The 15,233-nt window shown below is 46.3% G+C and overlaps 2 non-coding genes across 2 annotated transcripts; both read left to right on the top strand.

Moving 5' to 3' along the window:
• Nucleotides 1-7,566: 7,566 nt before the first annotated feature.
• Nucleotides 7,567-7,622, top strand: LOC148665380 (U7 small nuclear RNA). Its single transcript, XR_015939044.1, has one exon. It is a non-coding gene; the product is annotated as a U7 small nuclear RNA (small nuclear RNA).
• Nucleotides 7,623-12,870: 5,248 nt separating this feature from the next.
• Nucleotides 12,871-12,952, top strand: trnal-uag (transfer RNA leucine (anticodon UAG)). Its single transcript has one exon. It is a non-coding gene; the product is annotated as a tRNA-Leu (tRNA).
• The last annotated feature ends 2,281 nt before the right edge of the window (nucleotides 12,953-15,233 follow it).

Below are 15,233 nucleotides of genomic sequence, written 5' to 3'. Positions count from 1 at the left end.
CTCGACTGCTTTCTTCGGCTATGCTCCGGATGTCCTTTTTTAAAAGGGTGATATCCTCAAGCACATCGAAGCCACTGTGCAGCATTGTGTAGAGACGCTGCAGCTGCCTCTGTTTCCTGGCTAGCACTCCTCTCCGTCTGGCAGCAGCCTTCCTTCCCTCAGCCATGAAAAAGGCCTTTGTCCTCACCTTCACCTCCTCCCACCACTCTCTTACTGACCCGTACAGACACTGCAAGGACAGCCACTGTGATAGTTTCTCCTTGTAGCGGGATACTACCCCCTCGTTCTCTAGCAGCTTTGTGTTGAGTTTCCAGAGGCCTGGGCCAAAGACAGTCCCGCCCTGGAGTTCCACTCTACACCCTAAAGCCTGATGATCTGAGAAGAAGACAGGGTGAAGAGTGACCCCAACAACTTTCACTCTCTCTGAGACAAAGCAATAGTCAATTCTGGAGCTGCTATTCCTCCCTGACCATGTATATCCTGCTGTTGTGGGATATATACATCTATATGTGTCTGAGAGTTTAAAGTCTTGAACTAAGTTTTGCAGGGCCAGTGAGCTGGAATCCAATTTTATCGGCCTTTTGGCTAAGATCAAGTTCAAGTGGCATGCCCGCAGTTCTTGTCTTTCCAAAGTTCTAGAAGGCAATCGAAGATCCTGAAGAGTGCTTGAGCTGGTATCGCCCTAGGTTGAGCCTAGGGGGTTAAGGCCAAGCAGCAGCTGAGCTGGGTGGGATCCGGCAGCAACGTTCTCTCTCTCTGCTCTCTCCTCTCCCCTCCCCCTTTCTCTTGCTCCACCTCCTTGGCCTCTTGGCTGGGAGTAGGTACTCGTGGCCTGCCCGCGGTGCTTGCTTTCTTCCTCGAGACTCGGAAGCACTATCCGCTCCCTCTGTCTCTCTCCTCCTGCGCCTGCACCTAGCTGGGCTTTGCCCACAAGGACAAAGTCCAGGGCTCACTCGCTGCTCCTTTAGCAGCTAAACCGTCCTCTCCACAGGACCTTGCTCTCTCTCTTTCTCTCCTTTTTTCTTTTTTCTCCTTTCCAGATGGCAGACAAGAAGACACTGATCCGGTTCCACTGGACCAAGAAAACAGAGACGATGCCAACTGCGAAATCCTTTTTCATTACCTTCCTGAGAGGGATCCTGCAGTTGGTGGCCGGAGATCTCTACTGCCTGCAAGACAACAAGGCAGAGAGATACATGGAGGCCTACATAGCCACGGACGCCTCATATGAAAAGGCAACGAAAATGATCAGAGAAAAAGGTAAGCACCCCCGTTTCTCTGATTTCAGGCCGGAGCCTATGAGGAAGACAAACCAGAGGACCATCACAATCCTCACGTACAACCCCTACGTACCAATGGCACTGGTAACAGCGTACCTAGGGAGGTATGTAACTGTGGTGGGCAAACCGACGGAGATCAGGGACAGTTGCGGCGTCTGGTACGGCAAAGGCCAGTACCGAGTCCTCCTGAAAGAGGACCTAGAGGGCGTCGACGGTTTCCAGCACCCCCTGGCCCGCTTCAACATCGGAGCTGACAGGGGGTACCTTTACTACCCCAGGATGCCGGATTTCTGCAAGAAGTGCAGACAGTCCGGCCACAAGGAGAACACGTGTGACATCGTCAGATGTCACAACTGTAACAAAGAGGGGCACCTGGCAAAAACCTGCCGGGCAGCCAAAAAGTGCGATGGATGCGGCGCCGAGGGACACCTCCTTCACTAATGCAAGGTAAGCAAACCTTCGTTTGCGCAGGTGGTGGAAGCCGACCAGCAGAAACCGGTCTCAAGACAAAGGGAGAGAGGTGAGAACAAAGAACCCGCACCTCCCCCGCAGAGAACCGAAACTGCCGAGGCCACACCCCAGCCGCACCAGTGCCTCAAGATGATCGCCAGGACGACGGACAAAATGGCTGACCGGAGGAAGGGCCCTGGATAACTCCCAGCAAGAAGGGAAAGAGGATCCACCTTCGGAAGGACAAAAGAAAAGAGTGGTGTAGCGGCGAGGCTTAATAATAAGGCAGAATTAAGGCCCCATTTCTCTGTTCATCTCTGTGGTGCAGCCACAGAGAAACTATTCATGCAGGCTGATTTAAGATGTTTTCTTTTGATAAGGACAGCTCCCAAAGGGGGATGCACTTAGCTAAGCCTGGCTATCATGATCAATGGTCACCCATTGGCGCCTATCTGTCTAGGGAGTGCCAGTTGGACATCTGGACTGCATTCCTAAGTGTCGGGAGTAAGTGACTCATATCTCACCTTGATCAACCAATCAGGGACTGGTAGGGCCGAGTAACCCACGTGGGACTCTGGTGCCCATGGAACTTTCAGCCAATCAATGAGCTGAAGTTCCTCCAGGTAAAAACAGGCAACACGAGATTCAGTAAGATTCAGTAAGATTCAGTAAGATTCTGGAGATGATTCTGTGGACTGTTCTAAAGGGAATTCAAAGGAGAATTCCAGGGCAGGACGGCCCAGGAGCAGAAGGCTCCCAAGGGCAGGACATTCTCGCAGAGCGCCTCCTGACCATCCTGAGACTCAGCCCGGACAACCACGGAACGGCCAGAGTTTCCGAGTGCCAGAACCTTCCTTTGTTCAGTCTAGAGTGGAGGTTGCCAGAGAGAAACCAGCAGCAGGCCTCGTGAACAGGTCGGAACTGTGGACAGCTGAATCACTATTCAGAACTAGCTCTTCATCAGGAACGAACCAGTCCTCTTCCTGACTTGCTGGGACCCACAGTCATCTTTTCTCCTGTGCACAAACTTTGCTAGTTAAAGCCAACACTAACTAGCCGGTCAGTGAGCATCTGCAGCGCACCATCGCAAGCCGCACAGCACAGCCTGGCACCGAGCCAGAGAGCGCAGATTGGACAGCAACAGCCTGCAACTGTTTCTTTGTGCCCGCAGGAGATCTGAATCCCCAGAGATTGGATGAGTATTCAACTTCAATGCATGACAGCTCGAGAATTCAATTGTAATCCCAACCAGTTGATATCAATTTAATTCCTAAGAGTTATGTTCTTGTTTTGAGTATCTAATGTAGAAGTTGTAACCAAGTTCACTTTACGAAACGGTCTTAATGAATGATATACTGAATGTATGTCCTCTTGATATGTGTAACACTTCGTAACTGACTGAATATATATCTTTTGTATTCTGATAACCCTCTCGATAAGATCTGTTAGGTTTACATGCATATTTTATGTATTAATAAATGTATCCTCATGTATTAGTACCTGTGTGTGTGCGTTGTTTGAGTTATGTCGCATGGTTGGATTCTAAAGCCATCAAAAGAATCAACTTTGTGATTTACTGCTACAATTAATAATTGTCTCAGTAAATGCCCAAACCCTACAGAACTGGTGCCTTCAGAGAGCCACTATGATTACATATTTGGCGTCCCTGAGCCGGTTTTCTTACATATTTGGCGTCCCTGAGCCGGTTTTCCTACAGTGGTAAGGGAGAACCGTTTCCTCATCCTAGAGGAAACGGAACTTTCTTCCCCCGAGGCCCAGGAACAACCGGAGGAGGCAGCCCAGGAAATGGAAATCCCCCCCCCGAGGCCCAAAGATGACAGGAAGTGACAGCCCAGGAAACGGAACCCCCCTCCTCCGAGTCCCACGGACAACAGGAGGAGGCAGCCCAGGAAGAGGTTACCCCCTCCCCCGAGGCCCAGGGACAACAGGAAGAGGCAGCCCAGGAAGTCGGAACCCCCTCCCCTGAGGCCCAGGAACAACAGGAAGAGGCAGCCCAGGAAGTGGAGCCCCCCTCCCCCAAGGCCCAGGAGCAACTGGAGGTCCCCGAAACTCCTGGAGAAAGGGAAGAAAAAAGCCTTCCCGAAGCGGTGGCGGAGAGTATCCTCGAGGAAGACAAGATTACTTTGAAGCCGCCCTGGAGCTGGGACTGATGGTAGGGCTGGACCTGTCCAGCATGTTTACCTTTCAGTCCCCAGCGAGACCTGGAGGGAGCCCAGCATATTCCCCCCAGGACCCGAACGAGAGGAGTTACATCTAGGCTAAACAGTGCCCAGATGTAGACTCCCAAGTTTTCCACTGTAAGCACAAAGAGAGGAGGTTCAACTTTCACTTGTTTAATCATGATTGTGAAACTTACCTTTCTAACAACTAACGTGAGAGGGCTAAGAGACCCGGTGAAAAGATGGGGAGTCTTTCATGATCTGGTCTCAAAGTCTTTCTCAGTTTGTTTCTTACAGGAGGTCCACCTGAAAGATGAAAGGGACAAGCTGACATTCACCAGGGAATGGACGAAGGGAGAATCATGCTGGAGCGTAGGAGGGGTCCACTCTTCCGGAGTGAGAATCCTCCTCAGAAACCCAGAGATGACGCTGGTTTCCTCCTTCTCGGTGGTGCAGGGCCGGATCCTGGTCGCAGACATCGACTGGAGGGGGCAGAAGTTGAGAGCAATTAATGTCTATGCTCCGACGGAACCCTCTATCCGGAAGGAAGTGTTTGCTGACCTGGCCAGCTGCTGCACCACCTACAGACAGGTGGTGCTTGGCGGGGACTTCAACATTGACCGGGAGAAGGGGAGCAACGCTAGCTCGGCAGAGCTGGAGTCGCTACTCAAGCAGTTCTCCCTGGTAGACGGTTTCAGACGGTGCCGCCCTAACGACGCCGGAACGACATGGAAAAACTCCCGGGGAGTGTGCAGCCGCATGGACTACATCTTTCTGCACACGACCTGCTCCCTGGAATCGGCGACGGTGTCCCCGGAGTGGTATTCCAGCCACGAGCGCTTGACGGTGGTGGCTAACACCAACCTGCCGGGATTCGGTCGTGGGTACTGGAAGCTGAACCGGGAGATACTGCAGGAAGACGACTTCAAGGCACTGTTCCGTAAAGACTACACGAGCTGGGTCAATCTGAGAGACGGCTACAGCTCCATGGTGGAATGGTGGGAGTCGGTGAAGGACAGGACCCGAACCCTGGCGCAGACGTACTGCAGACGGAAGGCGGCCAGGGAGAGGAAGGAAGCTGCACGACTCCAGAGACAACTATAGGAGGAGTACAGCTCGGCTAACGGGGGAGGAGCCTTCAATTCAGCCGGGCACGGGACCTGAAGGAGAGGCTCCGCAAACTCAATCAGGTCCGAGGAGCCCAGAAAAAGAGGGTGATCCACGGCCTGAGACGGGGAGATGGAGAGGAAGTGCTGGACGAAAGCGACAAGGTAGAAGCGGCCACCGCTTTCTACACGGAGCTGTTTTCAGAAAAGCAGACGGAGGTGGAGGCAGGCGATGCTTTTCTGGAGGAGCTGAAGGCACGAGTACCGGAGGAGGTGAGGGAGGACTTGGAGGGTCCGATCGCGGCCGAGGAGCTGAAGGCGGCGTACTTGTCCATGGAGAATGGCAAGGTGCCAGGGCCGGACGGACTCCCCAAGGAATTCTACACCTGCTTCTGGGACACCCTGGCGGCAGATCTGGTGGAAGTGGCACAGAAGATCTTCCGCCGGGGGAAAATCGGAGACACCATGAGGGAGGGCATCATCTCCTCTTCAAGAGCCCTTAGCAGAGACGGTGAGATGGGACCCTGTCATCGACGGCCTGGAGATACCGGGAGGCGCGGGGGAAACCCTGAAAATCTCCCAGTACGCCGACGACACGACGCTGTTCCTGAGGTCGGACAGGGGGTTAAGGAGGGCCCTGCAGGTCATGGAGCAATACTCCAGAGCCTCATGGTCGAAAGTGGGGGGCGAGGCCGAAAGAGCAAACTGAAGTTCTTCGGGCCCTGGAAGCACAGGACGACAGCGCCGGAGGGTCTCGAGCTCTGCACGGAGCCCCTCAAAATACTGGGGGTTTCCTTCCAGAGCCAGGACAACGAGACCAACAACTGGACCAAGATGATCGCCAAGGTGAATGCGAAGCTGGGTCTGTGGAAAACGCGGTCGCTGTCCTACACAGGGAAAGTGATGGTGTTGAAAGCAGACATCCTGCCTGCTTTGGTTTACCTGGCGGTGGTGTACCCGCTGCCGGCCAGACTCAGACGAGCGCCGCAAGGGATGATCTTCGGCTTCGTCTGGGGTGGCAAGTACGAGTACATCACGAGAAACCGGATGTGTCAGCCGGTCGAGGAAGGGGTTCGAGATGTCCCACATTTCCCCCTGAAACTCTGCATCTTCTACTGCAACCTCTGTCGGGCGCTGCAGGAGCCCATTGGCCACAAGTACCAGTACATTGTCAGGCTGTGGCTCTCTGTCCCGATGAGGCACTTGGTCCAGTGGTCAAACACTGGGCCCAAGGCAGAGAGGCGACCGAAGTTCTACACCCACGCTGTCAAGTGGAGCAGGAGGTACGAGGCCACGAGACAGCCAGAGCTCTGCACCAACCACAGAGCCCTGTACAAAGAGGTGAGGGGGCATTTGGTCGCTGACGAAAGGCTGCAGGTTCCCAGACAAGTCTGGGAAAGGACACAGCCCAAAGAACTTGACAACCAACTGAAGGACCTCAACTGGATGGCTGTACACAAGAGACTGGCTACCAGAGAGGTTCTCTACAGACACTCGCTAACCAGGAATCCGCATTGCCCCCGGGACACGTGTTTTGTCGAGGAGACTCAGGAGCACGTGTTCTGGAGCTGCCTCTTCGCCAAGGCGGTGTGGGGCAGAATGGACAACATTATGCAACTCCTGGGAAAGGATGCGGTGCTCAGTTACCAGTACATTCTGCTGGGGGCTGGCACCCACCGGACTGGACAAGGGGACACAGGACCTGTGGGGGCTGCTACTGTCCCTCACAAAACAATGACTGTGGAAGGCGAGGAACACTCTCATCCGGCACAACATAAAGTGGGGGGCGAGGGAGCTGGAGGAGAGGATCCTGGCGGACCTCAGGAGGAGGACGAAGCACCACGTCGCCAAATGGGGTTTCCCCACGGCGAGGGAGTGCTGGAATGGACTTTGGGCCCTATACAGGGATTAAAGGACAATAGCAAGTGGTAGGTTTGGAGGGACTCTCTTAATTGCGCAAATCCGCCCCCACTTGAAAAGATTGATAACGGACAATCAATCTCCGTTCCGCCGTTGTTTTTTATTACATGGAGTGCTAATATGAGTGAGATGTTCCTTTTGAGATGTTTTTTTTTTTTGCGGAATAAAGTATATTTTGTAGCACAAAAAAAATCTTATGACAAGGTTTACAAGTTATCTGTTGAACTACATTCTCATAGGTTTGGTCACATTCCAGATCATTTGTTTACATTTTTTGTTTCTGGAGCAACTGTTAGATGAAATGTGCTAATATGTAACCTAACTCCAGTGTGAATAACTAGAAAAGGGGAGCAGCTCCATTCCATACCATGGGAGCTTTGAGATTGGCTGGGCCAGATCTCTCATTTGCATATCTGATTTGGAAATATAACACTAAACCCCTTCTTGCATGGATTTAACTTGCACCCAAGAGTCCCCTACTGTGTATTGCTACTTATTTTTTTATGATAAGTGGTGATTACCAGTTGACAGGTTTTATTTGTTGAATTATAAATGGTTTTGTATTATCATCCTGAATGGCCTGTACTCAAGGTTTGGTAGGGTATGTGTTTTCATTTCATTTACCAAATTGAATTTTTGCTCTTTTAGTATTTGTCTAGAAGGCTTTCTGAAGTCAGGAACCCCATTTATTTGGTGAAAAAGGATTCTGTATTAATATTAATATTTCTCATACAACATAAATAGGGTCTTTTATGAATAAAAAGATCTTGCACTTGGAAATCTTGATAAAGCTGTGTGCTTCCATACACTCGAGCAGTTTTGATTCCTAATATTTGACCTTAGGTGCGGGAATGGGTCTTTTTTGCCATTTGATTTCCAATTGATCAGCACAGTATAGAAAATAGACCCATAAAGCAACCTCAGCAGTGACAAATGTCACTGGGTCACTTGGGTTTATACGTCGGGGTCCGGTAGTGAAGCTCCGCTCCTGTTTAGCCTCCGAAGCCGTACAGGGTGCGGCCCTGGCGCTTCAGCGCGTACACCACGTCCATGGCAGTGACGGTCTTCCTCTTGGCGTGCTTGGCGTGCTCGGTGTAGGTGACGTTCTCCAGGAACACCTTCAGCACCCCGCGGGTCTCCTCGTAGTTCAGCCTGGAGATCCGCTTCACTCCCTAATGGCGAGCCAGGCTGCGGATTGCGGGCTTGGTGATTCCCTGGATGTTGTCGCAGAGAACCTTATGGTGACGCTTAGCACCTCCTTTCCCGAGTCCCTTTCCGCCTTTGCCTCTTCCAGACATCTTCTAGTTATCAGCTGTGAACACGACACACACTGCTCATCTTTGATGTATAAGAGACATCTTTCTTTGATTTCTATTATACATCAAAGCAAGATTTTTATAGGTGTAGAAACTAGTAAATAAAGCCAATGATTTGTTTTAGAAATGTATTCTTAAAATATACAATTATTCACACCTGAACAATATGTAGTTCAAATTATACATTATATACAATATTGTATTCAAATGTCTAATCATCATAAAAAACACAACTAGTAAACTTCAGTTACAAATTCTAGTAACATGGCAATATATAGTAATGACAAACACAAACTAATTACATGAACACGCTAATATTTAACTCAAAACCACATTTCGATTCAAATATAAATTTTTAAAATTTACAACTTCTTTATTTCCACGAAAATATTATTAATGTAGCACAAACGCTACTTTCTAATAAAGACAGGAAGAAACTGTTTGTTTTGTGTCTACTAGTGATCCTCCTCTCGATACTAATGAAATGTTTAATATGATCCCTCGAGAAAAAAAAGGAATCAATTTCCGCCTGGAATGATTGATGCCCCATCAAACATTTTGTAATATCCCTGGAAGTTTATACAGTAGAATCCTGGTTCGTGGCTTAAATTCAAGGTAAATGAGACTAAGGAAACGAGTTGGAAACTTGATGTCGAAGTGGGATTTAAATCACCCATTTCACATTTTACTTCATTGGGCAGTATGTGCCAGAGAGCAATGCTACAGCATCTCTTCGATAGCTCAGTTGGTAGAGTGGGGGACTGTAGTGGAGTCAACAGGGAATCCTTAGGTCGTTGGTTTGATTCCGGCTCGAAGGAAGGTGCTTTTCATGTAATTTAATCAAAGAGTTAAAAAAGCGACTCTGTTTTATTCAGACATTGATCAAAAGCTCAATAATCGACTAAGCAAAGGCTCCTGTTCCGAATTCAGCCCACGTCTGATTGTCTTGTTTTGGCCAAGATCTGATCTTTGAATTAAGGGACTACACTGTCTGCTTTGTAATTCAAAAATACATACAAATGTCAAGTTTTTTGTAGATATAAAGGTGTTCTCTGTTTTCAAAGGATAGTTACTTAATTGGCATAATGATTTGGTATTGATTTTGTATCGTTGTATTATAAAGTTTGTGCTTTCTGTGTTTTTATCGTATTGTGAACTTATTTTTTAAACAAATGCTTACAAAGGCAAACACGGCACACATCTGTTTATACCAGCGGTGAATTGTACATTTTTATTAAGTACAAGCTACTGTGCACTTCTGGGAGTATAACAGGTTCGATATAAAGTGGCAAAAATATAAAAGGGGAAAATACCCCAGACTGCGTGTAAAGCCCTCGTTGTGACTGTTTTAGATAAAAATGGCGTACTGTACACGAAATTTTGCAGAAACACAATCTGATATTTTGATAATTATTATTTTAATAATTTTATAAGTATGAGGCCCCGGATCCAAATCTTCAGTTCTGATTTTTTTAAGTGATATCTTTCCTTCCTGTCGTGGAAGTCACACGATGTGAGCAATTGTTTTTTTTATGTTACGATCCAAAGAGCCTCAGACTCACTGTAACCAAACCAGGATGGATTCTGCTGGGAGCCGGACTGAGCTCATTCTCACTCCCTGTGCTGAAAACAGAATTAGCTCTTCCCCGAACATCGTCTACAGCTGCTGGATGGTGCTCTGCATCTTACTGCTCCGGCAGTTACTTTGACGAAAGACAAATCACTTGTGCGCTTTTAACCTTCTCGCAGCTACGGGCGAGACTGACGCTCACGATATGAAGGCACCCGCTGGTATACCTTCTCTAACTTTCAGTCGCGACAGACTTCGCTTTTTTAAAAAAAAAGTAGATATAGCCCTGAAAAAAGCATTAGCTTTATCAGTTTTATATTAATCTAATTTGAATCAAAGTTTGATATTTTGTTTTATTTTTTATTGCATTTTACATAATAATAATAATCATTATTGCTTACACTTATATAGCGCTGTTCTGGATACTCCACTCAATGCGCTTTACAGGTAATGGGGACTCCCCGCCACCACCACCATTCTCCTGAATGATCACAGAGAGTCAGGACCTTGGTTTTACGTCTCAGCCAAAGGACGGCACCTGTTTACAGTTTAGCGTCCCCGTCATTGTACTGGGGTATCAGGACCCGCATGGACCGCAGGGTATGCGCCCAGCGACAGAAACCAGACGTGTGTCGGGCTCGGCTGCGAGCAGGACAATGACGTCACGGGGACAAAGTAGAGGAAATCAAAACGGTTCTATAAAAGACCTGTGTCAGCTGTTGGTTTGCAGTCTGGACTCTAAATCCTCCGATCCGATTTTAAATCTCTCTAATACCTGAGCTGCGGCTTCTTCCGAGTATTTATTCGTATACTTATTATGTGTAAGTGTATAGATGAAACCTTTCATAGTGTAACGCTTACGGCCGACAGGCACTGTGTAAGAGCCGGTGTACCAGAGCAGGTGACGTCACTGCCCTTCCCTGTGATAGCAGGACCACAGCCCGTGGGTTGTGGGGAGATCTCTCTTTAGCTCACCGGGCTGGGTCGCTGCAGAGAGACATGGGAGTCCCGGGTTCGAGCCCCCGACGGTGGGGGGCCGACCTAATGCGGCGACGGCGCCCGCCTGAGCCCTTGTTGCGTTACAATATATTGTTCAGTTTAAATCAAAATGCTTTACTAATACAAGAGAGAAGTATAGTATGAAGCATGTGACAAATGTATGATTTCACGGAACAAAACGGTTTTTATTTGCATTCAAAATGAAGCGGAATTTTAGCGCAACACACAAGCCCTTTGTCTTTTTTAGTGATTTTTAAACAGACGTAGAAAACGCGTTTTTTTAACACTATAATAGCAGGGTCAGTGGCGTAATGAATAACGCGTTAGGCCTCGTGTCAGAAAATTATAGGTTCGACTGCCATCTGGCTTGTTGAGTTTATACCACTTACATTCTTTTATATAAATGAACTGCACCTGAAAGCTATAGAAAACACTTTGGGTAAGTTGTCTGCAGCCTCCTGCATCGACAACTTACCCAAAAAACTGTACTGTCTGGAGGTCAGCTCCAGCTCTGAACTCAATTGCAATGAAAAACCATGCGTAACAAAACTGGAGAACAGCTGAACTTGTGCTCAGTTCGGTGATGAGGTTTCAGAACTGTCGTTGTTGTAATTAGCACGAACTGCACAGGCTCTGAATCAGACCATGTCAATTAGTCTGATCAGTGTAGGACACGTTAATGTAGAATTATTAATAGGTTTATTAGTTAGTTAGTTCAGGTTTACCCACCTGAACTAATGTAGAATTATTACTTGGTCTGTCTCTTGTTTGTATATAAATGAATGTCTCTGACAACTTAATGTTAGTTTTACGATGTAGGTCAGGCGTTGACATATGCACGAGTATACGAAATGTCTCACTCATGATTCAACTCATGTTCTATAGGAGATTGGCGATTCCTCCTGTTTCTCATACAACCATATCAGAACAGAAGCCCGTGTCACCCAGCTGTGATTCAAGATCGACTCGCATCTTTATCCCTTTTTTGTTCATGATCATTATTTTCTTTAGTTATGATCAATATTGAACTTTTTTTAAATGAAATGACAATAATCAAACATGCAGGCAGATTTTTGAAAAGTATTCGGAATTGACAGGGTGCCCCTTTGGAACAGTCGTCAGAAAATGTGAGAAAATGAAAGTTATGTAAGCTCTCACACAAAGCATTGAAGATTGGAATCTGAGTGTAAAAAAGCTACCTGTCTCCCAATGATAGGCAGGGATACACACCATGACTCGAATAGACTCAGCGAAATTTAACACCTATGATATTACGAGTGCTTTGCACGTGTCGAATTTCAAGAAGGAACTACTACAACAGTTTGGACATAATTCAATACCACCGGCAAAGTCCAATGCCGGCAACTTCTGAGAAAATAATGTTCACTCATGGAATTTGGTCTTTGAATGGCTGGCGGGATAATTCATTTATACTCCTTTTGCACCCTCAGCTGAAACATGTTAAAATAACAACGCAGATTTGTTGGAGAACCTGACAAGAATTATTGGGTTAGTACTGTATGTATTCTTGTATATTTACTTTAATTTTAATATAAATGTAAACATGCATGCTGTATAAGCTATTGTAATTTTAAAATATGTTAGCTGAGGATGCGAGGGGGGCTATTATACCTTGTGAAACACGCAAGGAACTGTAAAAAAGGCTGATATTTGAATAAAATTGGCGATCACAAGAAAACCACAATTTATGTGGTATTATCATCAATATCCTTCAAAATCGACGTTCAAATGAAGGATTTGAAGAAACTATGAAAAAAGCAATAGTAGTAGGAGAGGATTTTGATTTTTGCTCTTCAAGTCAGTAGATCGACGTAGAGTTGCGCCCCTACAAACAGCACAAAGGATGAAACCCACCTCCTTCGTTATTGCTATGTTTGTGCCGGTGAAAGTAGCGTTTGTGCTATTGAAAGCATCTCGGAAGATGAAGGTGCAGTCACTTCCACATGTCATGATATCATTAGATCCGACGACAAGAGCTGAAGCCCCCCAGTCCAAGCCAGCAATGTGAGGAAGATGGACATGGAGGAAGGTAGCGTGGCCGAGCGGTCTAAGGCGCTGGATTTAGGCTCCAGTCTCTCTGGGGGCGTGGGTTCAAATCCCACCGCTGCCAAACGTTAATGTTTTAAGACCTGCAATACGATCAGTAAAAGTGCTTTTTGTTAGGCTGCAGGTGTTAAGAGATAAACTTTCTAAAAGACAGGCTTAACATCAAGGCAGAAAAAATATTTTGTTTTCTCAACAGAAATTCTCTTTGGCACGTTCAGCTTTATGTAGGGAACAACATCTGCCAAGATCACTTTTGAGGCAGTGCACATGATAGTGTACCGGCAAGTACAGTACATTCAATATTGGCTGTGGTGGTGAGCTGCTTTTGTCTGTGAAACTTTTAATTCTTCACGCCGAATCGTTGGCAGGGGTAACTCCTTGAACATAGCGCTCCATCAGAAGTACTTTGTTTGTGATCAAAAGAGATCAGAGGATTAACTTCATGAATTCACATAGCATACCTTACAGGAAAGATTTAAAAGGGGAATTGATGGTGCTTCCTGATGTTGTTCCTGTGGTTTCTTTGGATACAAAGGTGAATGTTCTTTGACGTTCTGCTAGAGTATCCACTGGGTGAGCTTTATCAATTAGCTCGGATAGGTCATCAGTGCTCCGTCTCCGGAAAATAATCAGCACTGTCGATCACGAGTTTACAGATTTCTCCAAATAACAACTATACATTTTAACCCAGCGGTTAGCATTCCTTCAATCCAATAGTTTTACTCTGGGTAAAAAGCAGCGCAATCTACAGAGAGATGATATTCAAATATTTCAACGTTCTTATTGGATTACCTGTATGGAGATATCGCTCAGAATTCCTAATATGATTTTGAGTTCAGTTTTGCTTTACTACTTTCAGAGTCTTTTATTGACCTTGCTGAAGCAGAGAAATGACATAATCACAAATGCGACCTACCTGTGCTGCTGTTTCTGGTTAATAATTATTATTGGGTGGAAAAAAAAAACAGCTCCTTGCATTAAGAGCAAGAGCAACCAACGTGCTCTCTTGTTGAGTTGGGTTTTTTCCGTGGTGCTCTTCCTCAGATGCAAAGTTATTTGGCGAGCAAGGACCTCTGAGAAGCAGCCTGAATCCGTCAAGAACTCTGAAATTCTAATATCGCACTACCGTCTTGTGTACAGAGATCTGCTTCTTCCTTTTTGAGTGTTTTGGTGTTTAAGAGCACACTTCCTACCTCGAATGTTAGTTTCAGGAGATGTGTTACCAGATCACAGATCATCTTGAAAAGATTTGGGATGCACTGGCTCAGTTATTTGAAGGAACGTATACCACCAACGCACTTCTGAGAAGCACCTGCACATTTTCGCAATCCTCTCTCTCACCTACAAAGTTATGAAGACACAGACAACCAACAAAAACTAATTTGATTCACTCAATTATTTGTCCATCTCTAAAGCCTGTGTGTATTGACAAGGCAATTCAAAAGCACATATTAAATAAGAACACGATCCTTCTTGTTACCATTCACGTGGTTGGAGCGTTGTTTCGCCCTTTAACATTCTTCTACAATATTTACAAAAGGGCTTTATCACTGGAGTTGTGTGCATCAGTCCATGAACATCAACTGTACTGCTGTTTTTCTATGCGTAATTTAATCGCAAGCACTTAAAAGATGCAAAAAGGTTTCAAAGAAAACATAATTGAAAGACAGTCGAGTAAGGAGGTAGAAAAACGCACTCCCCCATTGAAGAATCAACCACCGTCGCCCATGTGACTGGATATAAAAATAAATTATTCATTTCAATTATTCATGAAGGGTGGATTGTGGTCAGTAAACATATGCACATCTTTAAGTCAGTTCCACCATCTGTGCCATAGGGGATGTAGCTCAGTGGTAGAGTGCATGCTTTTCATGTATGAACTCCTGAGTTCAATCTCTGGCGTCTCCAGCTGTCTTATATTATTGTGCTCACATCGCAATCTTCTGTTGAGTAAGAACTCTTTGCTCGTGTTCATAGAGAGCCAGGTTTACACAATTAAATTCAGTCACACACGAAGTGCTACAGTCTTGCTCTGCTGTTTTAAATGTACCTCCAAAGCATTTCATTGTGTTAACTACCAAATGATTTGAACTAATTTTACGTCATATTCAGGAAATCCAGAGAAGGTCATCAGACTTTTAGTGGCTGCTGAAGAAAACACCTGTTGAATCTCACCAGGGATTTCTTGAGAGATCATTCAGCGAGCAAGTCCTCCCTCTGGACTCCAAATATTTTGGGTTAAACTGTTATTCACATACTCTAACGAAGAGAAACATTAGTGTCTTCCGGTGTGTGAGCCCATTTCTAAAAAAAAAAAGTTATATAAATTGAATTGTTCTACTTTT

This window comes from Lepisosteus platostomus, chromosome 5 (genome assembly GCF_059453375.1).
Source record: "Lepisosteus platostomus isolate fLepPlt1 chromosome 5, fLepPlt1.hap1, whole genome shotgun sequence".
NCBI classification, from domain to species: domain Eukaryota; kingdom Metazoa; phylum Chordata; class Actinopteri; order Semionotiformes; family Lepisosteidae; genus Lepisosteus; species Lepisosteus platostomus.
This window is presented reverse-complemented; position numbering and strand designations above follow the sequence as displayed.